We start from the raw sequence: 12,486 nt of genomic DNA, 5'->3' as shown, positions 1-12,486 counted from the left end.
GTCTGAATTTATTTGCTTACATTTAAGTTTGGTGCCATTATTTCTCGTTTGGAACGTGTCATTGATCAAAAACAATTTGGATTTATTCACATTCGCAAAATCACTGAGTATTTTCAAACATTCGAATAGTTTCCTCGGAGACCACGTTTCTCAAGAGAGAACAGTTTAATTAAAGGATGAGAGCTTTTCGTCGTAAGGTTTCTTGCACAAGATCATCTTTGTTGTCCTATGTTGAACACCTAATTTAGCACTGTGTTAACTGCGTCAATGCATTGTTGTGAGAATTTGAGGTTTGACGCGCTTTTGACACCCGGGTCCTTGGCACACTGAACGCTTTTGAGTATAACGCCACACATTTCGTAACTGATCATCTTATTTTGTGTACCTATTTGAAGAACCTGGCACTTATCTATATTAAAAGGTATATCCCATCTATCAGACCAAGCTGAAATTTTATGCAGATCTTGGAGGCTTTGTCAGTCTTCATCTGAGAGGACCGAATTATCAGTCTATGTGTCGTCAGCAAATTTACGTCCAAGTCATTGATATAAATTGTAAACAGCACTTGGCCAAGAACTGAGCCCTGAAGGATACCACTGGTGACATGTGCCCACTCTGAGTTAAATCCATCCATCACCACACTTAGTTGTATGTTGCTCGACTACGTAATTTGAGATCTTGTATTTTATCGTCAGAACCTAGTTGCTTGATTTTATGAAGTAATTTATGGTGTGGAACTTTATCAAACGCTTTCTGAAAATAAAGATAGACTAAGTCTAGTAATTTATTTTCATCATAAACTGAGAAGAGGTCATTATAAAAGGTCAATAGGTTCGACAATCTGGGTCTCTTGTTACGGAATGTGTGGCTTTCAAGCTAACTCAAAATTTTGTCTCTAAATATGCTCTCGAGTAGCTTGCCTACCACTGAAGTTAGACTAATGGGCCTGTAATTACTTGGTATCTTTTGTCTCTTCTTAAATATGGGTGTTACGTCAGCCATCTTACAATTCAAAGGGACGATGCCTTGTTGCAAGGACATATTGAATACAATTGTAAGAGAAGAGAGTATTTCGCTTTTTGTTTCATTTAAGGGATTGAAGATCATTATGACTTCATTGAATTTTATTGCCAAGTCAGTCAAGATCTGGGTGTGATTATCGTTAATACTATTGTCATCGCTGATGTTGGTGATAGTGATGGTAAGACTGTTAGTATTGAATACCGAGGAAAAATAATTGTTCATTAAGTTTGCAGTGCGCTGGCTTTCAGATTCTAATTTACCATCGATTTCAGCTTTGGGTCCAATCCCGCTTCTAATCGCCTTTTTGTTGTTTATATAATTGAAAAGAGAGAGAGAGAGAGAGAGAGAGTTGAGACGCCGTGGGGTCAGGTCGCGCTCGGGTTCGCTCCGTGATTATTGGTTACTGTGTGGAAGCATAGAACGATATTTCTTCTATTCTGCCACACGTTGGGATAACCCGTAATGCACACCACTGAGTGCCGGGTATCGAACCTGAGACTTCTGAGTAGAAGTCAGGGCAGCATACCAACTACGCCACCGATGAGCTAAAAAGTCACCACCAGACTATACCTTCTGCCCCGCCCCGTACACACACACATGGCACATACTGTGTGTGTGTGTGTGTGTGTGTGTGTGTGTGTGTGTGTGTATATATATATATATATATATATATATATATATATATATATATATATATATATATATATATATATATATATATATATATATATATATATATATATATATATATATATATATATATATATATATATATATATATATATATATATATATATATATATATATATATATATATATATATATATATATATATATATATATATATATATATATATATATATATATATATATATATATATATATATATATATATATATATATATATATATATATATATATATATATATATATATATATATATATATATATATATATATATATATATATATATATATAAATATATATATATATATATATATATATATATATATATATATATATATATGTGTGTGTGTGTGTGTGTGTGTGTGTGTGTGTGTGTGTGTGTGTGTGTATTAATTTTATTTTATGAGCATTAGTATTTCCATCATTATGATGCAGTTTTCTTAATATACATTTATTATTATTATATAAAATTATTATTATTATTATTATTATTATTATTATTATTATTATTATTATTATTATTATTATTATTATTATTATTATTATTATTATTATTATTATTATTTATTATGATTATTATTATTATTGATGTAGTGTTTCTCCACTGGAAATGCTACACTAAGTGACAAGCCAAAATATTTAGCAGCAAGTATGCTAACTATTTCAACACGCTGGGTGGTAACCAAATAACCAGGGTAGGGACAGGTCTATCTGAATGAGGAATGCAGCGCCCTCAACCTCCCCCGAGCTGTCTCTCCCCGCTTTCTCTCCCTCTTTTGTTCACGCTTCTTTCTTTGGGTAGCCGGGGGATTAATCCTCCCAGGGGTCCTGCGTCCCTGCCCTATGGCGAGCAGTCAGGCCAGCCCCTGATCTGGGCTGGTTAGGGGGAGGGGCTTGCACCCCGTCCCCCACAAATAATGTGCCCTATCTAAAAACAAATTAAAAAATAGAGGTCGTGGTCGGGGCGTGAGCCTCGACCCCGATCCGGTCTTGCTGGGGACCCGACCGCGCGGCAGGCTTCCACGATGCATCCGCATCCGGGGAGCCTGCCGTCAGTGACGGGTGTAGGGCAATGCCTGCGGGACCCCTGCAATTCGAAGGAGGAAGGGCCCCCTAGCCCCTCAATTCGTTTTGGGGGTAGCCGGGGTGGTGTTGAGGCTGCGCCCGCCCGCAAACCGGAGCCGGAGTTAACCTTCGGAGGGCTCTGCGTGTGGGCTCCTGGAACGTCCGGAGCCTCTCGGACGATGATCGACTGCCCCACCTATCAAATGAGCTCAGAAGGCTGAGGGTGGACATAGTGGCACACTCTGAGACAAGGAGGCCTGGCAGTGGCGAGATCAGTGAGGGGGGTTACACCTTTTACTGGTCCGGCATGAGCAATAGCTTCCATATCGGGGGGGGGGAGGAGTAGCTATGGGCATCTCCAGTCAACTGCTGCTATTTGTGGTTGAGGTTGCTCCGGTTGATGAGCGTATATTGCGAGTGAGGCTGAAGCACACACTGGGCTTCATGTCTCTTGTTCCAGTGTACGCTCCTACCGAGATGCGTGAAACTAAAGAGAAGGAGACGTTCTACGCCAAACTCGACTCCGTATTAGACCAGTGCCCTCCCCGGGACACACTCATTGTCCTGGGCGACTCCAATGCTACAACTGGCACTGACAGGGTTGGCTACGAGCTATGTGTTGGTCCCCATGGTTCTGGTACCAGGAACATCAACAGCTCTCTCCTCCCGAATTTTGCAAAATCCAGAAGGTTGAGAATTGCAGGTTCATGGTACCAGAGACCAGAGCTGTACCGCTGGACTTGGTATAGCGACGCCGGAGGGGTAGCTAAGGAGATCGACCACATTCTCGTAAGTACTCGTTGGAGGATCCTTCAGAACTGCAGGGTTTACCGGAGTGCTGAGTTCTTTGCAACTGACCATAGGCTTGTTGTTGCAACACTCAAGCTTCATGTCAGGTCAAGAAGAATCTCGAGATGCAACACTATTGTGTTCCATCTCGAGAGGCTGAAGGACCTGGCATGTGCTCAGGAGTATGCAGTGACAGTCTCAAATCGGTTCGAAGTGCTTGGCACCCTGGAGGACCCTGTAGAGTTGTGGGATACCTTCAAACGTGAGACTCTGCAAGCTGCCAAGGAGTGCATTGGAGAGCGCCCGAGATCTAGGAGTCACTTTGCCTCAGTGGATACGCTGGAGAATATTGAGGAGAGTCGCGCTGCCAGACTTGCTGGGAACCGGGACCAATATAGGGCTCTGTCACGTAGGACTAGAGCTCTCCTGAGGAGAGACAAGGAGAGGTATGTCAGGGGTCTCGCTGAGGAAGTCGAAGGCCATTTAAATGCGAATGACCTTCGACCTGCTTACCGAGCCCTGAAGAAGCTGCGCTCTAAGTCTCCCTCCCAGGTGAGCGCTATCCAAACAGCTGACGGCTGCCTCGTGACGGACATAGATGGGCAGAGGGCTCGTTGTGCTGAGTACTTTGAGCAGTTGTACATAGTGGACCCTCCACGTGGGCAGCTTCCAGTTGCTGGGTTCCAGGTGGCGGATGCTGACCCACCCATTGACGAAAGCCCACCCTCTCTGGGCGAGGTCAGAGAGGCTGTGGCCAAGTTGAGGGATGGAAAGGCACCTGGCACCTGTAACATCAGTGCGGAGCTGCTCAAAGGTGGAGGTGAGGCCATGATCCGCGGGTTGCATGCGGTCTTGACTGCCGTATGGCAGGCCGGTACCATTCCTCCTGACTTGAAGAGGGGGTTGGTCGTCCCTATCTGAAAAGGGAAAGGGGAGAGGCGGATTGATGCCTTTGGTAATAAGTGTCTACGCAGAAGCATGGGATATCGCTGGAATGACTTTGTGTCAAACCGGCGACTACTCCATGAGACTGATTTGACATATATTACCTGCATAGTCCGTCAACGCTAACTCCGGCTATACGGGCACGTGGCACGTTTTCCGGAAGCTGATCCTGCTCATCGGGTTGTCTCTGTAAGAGCAAGTCGATAGATCCTGCCGGGAGGTACTCGGGTTGGGAAGCGGGCCTGCATGGAGACTCGCCCGGGGGGACCCCCGGGCTTGGCGTCGTAGGGTGGGTGAGGCGACGCGCCCCCTGGCGTATGCCCCCAAAGATTGACTGACTGTCATTATTATTGATATTAATATTATTGTTATTATTGTTATTATTATTATTATTATTATTATTATTATTATTATTATTATTATTATTATTATTATTATTATTATCATCATTATTACTATAATTATTATTATCATCATCATCATCATCATCATCATCATCATCATTATTATTATTATTATTATTATTATTATCATTATTATTATTATTATTATTATTATTATTATTGTTGTTGTTGTTGTTGCTATTGCTGATAATATTATTATTACACACAAACCCCAAAATAAATGTATAAGGTTGATTTTTTTTCATTATGTTAAAAATACTATTTGTGCAAAAAATAATAAAAGTTCGAAGTGAATTACAACTACCTTGTGCGATTGTAGTATTACATTTTGTACGAGAATAGACAAAGGAAGAATTTTCCATTTCAAATGTAAATATCGTTACAGGTATAATAAAGTATGACAGGTATTTTTAAGGAAATACCGGTATTACCGGTATCATGACTTATACCTGGAAGAGGCGTGCCGGTAGTATTTCAGAAAACCGGTATCGGCAATACCGGTATTTTTGTCGATACCGCAAATCACTATGAGAAAGTTGAGTGGGATTGAGGATAAGAGAATGGAGGGCAAAGGACAATGGATTGAAGCGTGATTGAAGAAAGGCTTTTTAGCCAGAGAAGTAGAGGGAAGAACTTGGAATGTATGCCTCCACTTCAGAGACAATCACCTCAGTAATGCGCCGGGAACACACAGAAGGGTCCCTGACCTGGAAACAGTATTCATCTATTAGGGGTGGTTGGTCCAAATGTTTTTCTTTATTAATTAGGTTATGGTGATGTTATTTATGCAGAAAGTAAGGGACACCATATACATCAATTCTAGCCCACAAAACCCGATCTAGGACTACTTCCTTTTTTTACCCGTATATTTATGTCCAAATTTGATATATTTTTCAAATACTACTAATCAATACTAATTGCTCTAAACCCGTGAAACATATATGGTGTAAGGACCTTGCTTTGGCAATGAAAACAACAGCTCTACATTTTACTGAAAATCTTTAGTTTGCGAAATATGAAGTATTACTTTTTCAGTGCCATTATCACCCCTCTATAGGCGGGAAACAAATCTTTAAAAATTCACTCCGCTCAGATATGAAGAAAGGCGAGCTATTGTTTCAATGAGACGAGTCTAGGCATAGTTTGAGTTTTTATTTAATTGAAATCGGTTGAAAAATGACAGAGGAGATGCACTTCTAAGTTATAAAAGTTATATTTCGAGAAATGGGCTGTCAAAGTTTTTCATGAACTGTAAATGCATAATACACAAACATAACTAAATGATATCGTGGCATTTACTTCTTCCTTATTAATAATCATATATAAAGTAATATTTCTTCATATTCAATCATATCTTTTGATGTGCAGGTATAAAATCTTCATTATTGAGGCTCATGGTCCCCCCTTGACCTGGGGTGAGGCATGGTACTGTCTCTCAAGGAGAGGCTTTCATAGCTGCCCAAGCTACTCCTGTCGCCAGTTTCTTTTTTTCTAAAATCCTCCAGGGGCACAGGCTTTCTTATTCTTTTTAGTTTCCTTCTTTTTTTTTAAGTGTTTCGTAAATAACGGCAGTTCACAATGACAGATATGCATCATGAGGTCGCGCTTGAGGTAGTGGGGGTCCATCACACACCCATAGAAGTGAAACTATTGCGATTTTTGATGAAATACTTCATATTTACAGGAGAGCAGAGTTGTAGGTTTGTTCACCAAGTTATTCAATGAAAGAGGATGACAACCAAAGCTGGTGGTGAATATTGAAGTGTCCAGAGATGGAGACTTCAGCGAAGGGAGATTGAGTTAATATGTGCTCCACGTTCGAATTGAAACAGTTAAATAAGTGTATTTAGTTGATAGAGTTAGATGAAAGATAAACAGCACAGACGTATTTTGTAATAGAAGGACAACTATGTCTTAGCTAGACGGAGGAAAATCTTGGAGAATTAGGTCGTGGGCATGAGAGCAAGTGATTTCATTGCATATGTAGACGCAACATTCATCTTTAGATAAAAGTTACGACAGAGATGGTTGGAGGGAACAGATTAAGATTACTGTCAGTAGCCTTAGAAACCTGAGTTTCGGTTAGGAATACAACATGAGGTTTAGAGGAGAAGTGATGGTGTTTCACAGAATGAAAATTAGAGCGATTACCGAGAAAGCTGCAGAGATTGATGAAGAAAAAGTTGGAGGAGCTATCAAGACATCTCTTAGAATCAGAGCCAAAAGTGGAGTCCGACATGGGGGCATTTGTGGTCCCGCTCCCCCCAAAGATGGAGACTCCTCGTGGTGAGGAAGACGGTACAGTGCTCGAGGCATATTTTTTAGTGGCCTGGCATTGCAGGGTAAGTAACTGCCTACATCAAGGCGTGCTGCATGTGTCAAGTGGATGGCAAGCCGAATCAAGTGCTTTATGTGGCCCCCTTAGTTATTATTTCGGTTGTTTTGTGGTTTATATTCAGATTTCGCTCACGCGAAGATATAACAGTGGGAGACCCTTACTCACTTCGACGCCAAGGAGCAGGTACTTGCTCACTATCAAGGAAGTCACCACTAAGTAACCTGTGGTAATTCCCATTAAAGCATGCAGGCTTTGTCAGTGATTAACACCTTATTAGCTTTTTTACTCACTTTGGTTCACTTTTACGATTTCCCTTCAAAAGGGGGGCGGGTGGTCAGATCTGAGTGTCAAATTTACTGCGGAGCTGTAATTGTTAGGTGACTGGGGCATCACACACGTGTTGTCCAGTGCCTACCACCCGAAGTCATTGAAAACCATGTTGAGCGCCTTCTGCCTTCATAGCGGGAAGGACTGGGATCTGGCGTTGCCGTATGTGTGGTTTCCTGTCTCTGAATCATTAGGGTTCTCGTCTAATGAGTTAGTGTTTGGCCACCGGGTGCACGGTCTCTTGGGTGTGGTGAAGGAGGCTTTATAGACGCCGCCCAGTGCAGTGCCGAGCCGTTGCATCGAGCCCAGGACTTACCTCGTGAGAATCTTATAGGGACTCAGGCCAGTATGGATTCTCTTTATGACCGGAAGGCCAATGTTAGGTGTTGCCAACCAGGAGAAGAGGTGTTAGCCCTTCTGCTTTTTCAGAGGAAGCCCTAGACCGTGATGTTCACTGGCCCATAGGTGGTGAAGAGAGTAGGGGAGCTGTACTGCATAGTCGCTGCCCCATGCAGGCGCAAGGAGTTCCAGCTGTGCCACAATAACCTAATGTAGCCTGTTATGGTACCCTCGTCCAACCGAGCCTCGAAGCGCGCCATCAAACAACATCACCTCACCAATAACTAATTCACGCAAGAGTCCTCGAAGCTCCAACAGCACCAGCTCATTCACTCGAGGACTCGTGACTCTCCACATCGAAGCTTCACCCACCATTCAGTTGAATGTCACGAAACCTCACACTTCGCGGACCGTCTCACCCGCCAAGGTTATAAATAGACCTTCCACTGCTAACCCCAGCAGTCTCATCTGAGGTAGCTCACTTCCGAGGACGCAAAGACTCATCACTTCGTGAGCTAACCAGGATTCACCAAGGGGTCTAACACACACACTCACACACTTACATACACACACATCTATCCACATACCCATTCTCACGTGTAGCCTATATATATTTGAGTTCCTCATGTGTAATTCTAACTCTTAACTAAACACCTCAGTGAACCAATATTTCGTTCCTCAATTGTAATTCTCATATTTGGTTCCTCAATTGTAATTCTCATATTTGGTTCCTCATTTGTAATTCTAACTCTAACTAAGCACTTCAGTGAACCAAACCGCTTACTCTTGTCATTGTTTTGTCTTATATGTTCTCTTCTGATGTTAAGTAACTATTTGTTTTATTAGGTTAAGTATTAATAAGTAAAATCACCATTTACTTTCAATTAACCTTACAATTATGTTATGTCACAGTTAGCTCTTTTCAACACAAATCAACCCCTAGACGTCAGTTAACTGTATTCATAACAAGCCTTACTACTGCCCCAATGATCTCCAGAGAGGGTTGGTTGTAGTCCCCTCCTTCCGACAGGAGAGAAAAGAGCAGGCGGGCCCGGAGGGTGCGACTGAAGGAAGTAGCGATTCTAATTGCATGAGTAAAATCCATAAGGAATAGCCTCACCTGGGAGCGGAGGTTCTCCAGGCTACACTTGTGCAAGCGATCCCTTAGTTGTGGTTTTCGGTGTAGCAGAAGGAGAACAGGAGGAGGAGCTAAGACATAGTTATTTTTTTACAACACGGGAGGCAGAGCAAGGCTAAAAAGAAAAAGAAAAAAGCCCGCTAAGCTCTGCTCCAACAAAAGAAAAAGAGAAAAAAGGGGCCAGAGGAGAGGTCAGTTTCGGAAGTAGAGGTGTCATTATACACTCCTCTTCAATGAGCTCAAGTCGTAGATAGAACCTTAGGAGCCAATACAGATAGAGGAAGGCTATTCCGGAATTTATTAGCGGAAGAGATGAAAGTATAAAGATGATGCATATTTCTTGTATAAGGGATTTCTAGAGAACAGGAATGAGTAGAATGACGTGTGCAGCGTGAAGCGGGAGGGGAGGAGGCATGCAGTCAGTAAGTTAAGAAGACAAGTTAAAATGAAAATATCGATGGAAAACAGATAGAGATGCAACATGCAACACTGCACCAGAATTCAAGAGGTAGAAGACTGTCAGTAAGAGGAGAGGAGTTTATGAAACGAAAAGTGTTTGACTCCACTCTGACTGGACTGGTAAGGGCAAGCCTATCTGAATGAGTACCACAGCGCACTCAACCAAACCGAGCTGTATTCTTTATTCCTTCTATCTGAATATTTCTTATCACCATTGGACGGCCCAAACTATGGTGGCGGGTTGGTACGCCCTTAATCTTAGTCCTCCCACATGTTTGCCGAGTGTACCGTTCCTGTAAGGCTGGGAAACGAAAGTCCTTGAGGTTGCACGGTGCCGTAGTCGTGTGCTGCGGCTAGCAACACACCTCTTTGGCCCTTTATTCTGGCCAAGACAGGCGGTCTCTCCTGCCTCGGAGTGGTCAATCGGCTAGTCTGCGTGAGCATGAGCTAAGTGGCCAACACTATGTCAGGTGGTGGCTGCATATAGTCTCCTGATTATCTCTGGAGCTTTTGGGCTTACGGGCCCATCGATCGGTCTCTCATTATAAGGCTCCGTTGTGGTTGGTGGCGTAGGAGAGTGAAATTTTCAAGACATGAATATGGCATCCAGTACTCAGACAGGACTGAAGGAGGGGTAGGAGATAACCATTACACCGCCAACCACACCCAACTCTTTTTTTTGAGGACCACCAATGGGGTAATACCTAAGAAAAAGTGGGATAAGGGTACGTCTTTCTGGATGAGGAACACAGCGTCCTCAGTACCCCTGAGCATTTTTTTTATCTTTTCCTCCCTCCTGTCCATGCTTCATTCTTTGGGTAACCGGGGGAATTATCCCCCCACAGGTCCTGCGTCCCTGCCCTATGGTGAGCAAGTAATCCAGCCCCTGATCTGGGAGGGTTTGGGGAAGAGGGTTTGTATCCCCTTCCCCAGCAAAAAACATATCCCTGACAAAAACAAGATAAAAAGAGAAGGTCGGGATCGTGGCGCGAGCCTCGACCCCAATGCAATTTTCCTGGGGTCCTGACCGCGCCGTTATTAACTGGTGCAAGGCGAAGCCTGAGGGACCCTTGCACCTCAGAGGACGAAGGGCCTCCCAGCCCCTCCTTTTGTTTTGAAAGTGCCAAGGGTGGTGCAAAAGCGGCTCCTGCCCGCAGGACCAGGCCCGGAGGTTATCCTATGAAGGGCTCTGCGTGTGGGCTTCTGACAGGTTCAGAGCCTCTCGGAGTATCATAGACTGCCCTACCTATCAGATGTGCTCAGAAGGCTGAGGGTGGACATAGTGGGGCTCTCTGAGAAGAGGAGGCCAGGCAGTGACGAGTTCGTTGAGGAGGGGGTTCACCTACTACTAGTGCGGCATAAGCAATGGTTGCTGTCTCATGGGGGTAGCTATAGGCATCTCCAGCCAGCTGCAGCCATTTGTGGTTGAATTTACTCCGATTGATGAGCGTATAATGCGAGTGGGGCTGAAGCACAAACTGGGCTTCATGTCTCTTGTTGCAGTGTACGCTCCTACCGAGATGTGTGAAACTGAAGAGAAGAAGGTGTTCTACATCAAACATGACACCATATTAGACCAGTGCCCCCCTCGGGACGCTCATTGTCCTGGGCGACTTCAATGCTACTACTCGTAGTAGCACTGACAGGGTTGACTAAGAGCTATGTGTTGGTCCCCATGGTTCTTGTACCAGGAACGTCAACACCTCACTCCTGAATTTTGTAAGATCCAATAGGTTGAAAATTGAGGGATCTTGGTACTAGAGACCAGAGCTGCACCGCTAGACTTGGTATAGCAATGCCGGAGGGTTAAGGAGATTGGCCACATCCTCGTAAGTACTCGTTGGAAGATCCTTCAGAAATGCAGGTATTTTCGGAGTGCTGAGCTCTTTGGAACTGATCATAAGCTTGGTGTTGCAACACTCAAGTTTCATGTCAGGTCAATAAGAATCTTGAAATGCAACAATACTGTGTTCCATCTTGAGAGGCTTAAAGACCTGGTACGTCCACATGTGCAGGAGTTTGCAGTGACAGTGTCAAATCGATTCAGTGTGCTCTGCACCCTTGAGGATCCTGTAGAATTGTGGATTACCTTCAAACGTGAGGCTCTTCGAGCTGCCAAGGAGTGTATTGGATAGCGCCCGAGATCTGGGAGTGGATTTTCCTCGGAGGAGACACTGCAGAATATTGAGGAGAGTCGCGCTGTTAAGCTTGCTGGGACTACTGCGTAAGACTAAAGCTTTCCTGAGAAGAGACTAAGAGAGGTATGTCAGGGGTCTTGTTGAGGAACTCTAGGGCCATTGCCATTTAGATGCAAGTGACCTCCGACCTGCTTACAGAGAACCTCCCTCGCAGGTGAGTGCTATCCGAACAGATGACAGCTGCCTTGTGTCAGACATGGATGGGCAGAAGGTTCGCTGGGCTGAGTACTTTGAGCAGTTGTACACGGCGGACCCTCCTAGTAGGCACCTTCCAGTTGCTGGTTTGCAGATGGTGGATGCTGATCCACCCATCGACGAAAGCCCACCCTCTCTTGACGAGGTTAGAGAAGCAGTGGCAAAGTTGAGAGGTGGAAATGCACCTGGTAAGTTCGGTGCGGAGCTGCTCAAAGCTGGAAGTGAAGCCATGATCCGCGGGTTGCATGTGGTCTTGATTTCCACATGGCAATCTGGTACCATTCCTCCTGACTGGAAGTGAGGGTTGGGCGTCCCTATCTGAAAAGGGACTGGGGACCTTCAGAACTGCAACAACTACAGTGGTATGACATTGATCAGTGTGCCAGGCAAGGTGCTTGCCCACCTATTGCTGATGCAGTCAGCTATTGAAGCTACAGAGACCTGAGCAGTCTGGGTACACGCCTGGAAAGTCGACAATTGAACGTGTCTTAGCGCTTCGCGCACGAATGGCAATAATAATAATAATAATAATAATAATCATAATAATAATAATAATAATAATAATAATAATAATAATAA

The sequence above is a fragment of the Eriocheir sinensis genome, chromosome 2 (assembly GCF_024679095.1).
Source record: "Eriocheir sinensis breed Jianghai 21 chromosome 2, ASM2467909v1, whole genome shotgun sequence".
In the NCBI taxonomy this organism is placed as follows: Eukaryota; Metazoa; Arthropoda; class Malacostraca; order Decapoda; family Varunidae; genus Eriocheir; species Eriocheir sinensis.
This window is presented reverse-complemented; position numbering follows the sequence as displayed.